General features: G+C 64.2%; 1 non-coding gene across 1 annotated transcript in view; it reads left to right on the forward strand.

Moving 5' to 3' along the window:
• Positions 1-324: 324 nt before the first annotated feature.
• Positions 325-360, forward strand: part of LOC126323996 (small subunit ribosomal RNA) — a 1,893-nt gene continuing 1,857 nt past the window's right edge. Inside the window, exon 1 of the ribosomal RNA XR_007559808.1 lies at positions 325-360. This exon is cut by the window's right edge and continues 1,857 nt beyond it. This is a non-coding gene — a ribosomal RNA (small subunit ribosomal RNA).

Raw genomic sequence — 360 nt, forward strand, 5'->3', positions numbered from 1 at the left:
GCGCGTGTTGTTTCCCGCCGGCAATGCCACGACAGCACGCTCCCGGGCCTCTGTCGGCAGCGGCAAGCTCAGTTGGGAGCACGGGTGTTCGCACTGAAAGCGTCTACTCGCCCATCTCCGGGCGATTGCGCCTCTCTCGAACCCGACCAAGTACTTAGGACGGCGCTGCGCGCCGCCGGGACCTGAGAGGGTTTCGAGGTGTATCGTGCAGGGGAGCTCAGCCTCCTCCTGTTTGCAGAATAATTGAGCGGACGCTTGCGTGTTCGCGCGGGCCCTCGGGACACACTCCCGGGCGGCCGGCTGCTCAGCTCTCGTTGACGCAGCTCCCTGGTTGATCCTGCCAGTAGTCATATGCTTGTC

The sequence above is a fragment of the Schistocerca gregaria genome, unplaced genomic scaffold (assembly GCF_023897955.1).
Source record: "Schistocerca gregaria isolate iqSchGreg1 unplaced genomic scaffold, iqSchGreg1.2 ptg000878l, whole genome shotgun sequence".
Classification (NCBI taxonomy): domain Eukaryota; kingdom Metazoa; phylum Arthropoda; class Insecta; order Orthoptera; family Acrididae; genus Schistocerca; species Schistocerca gregaria.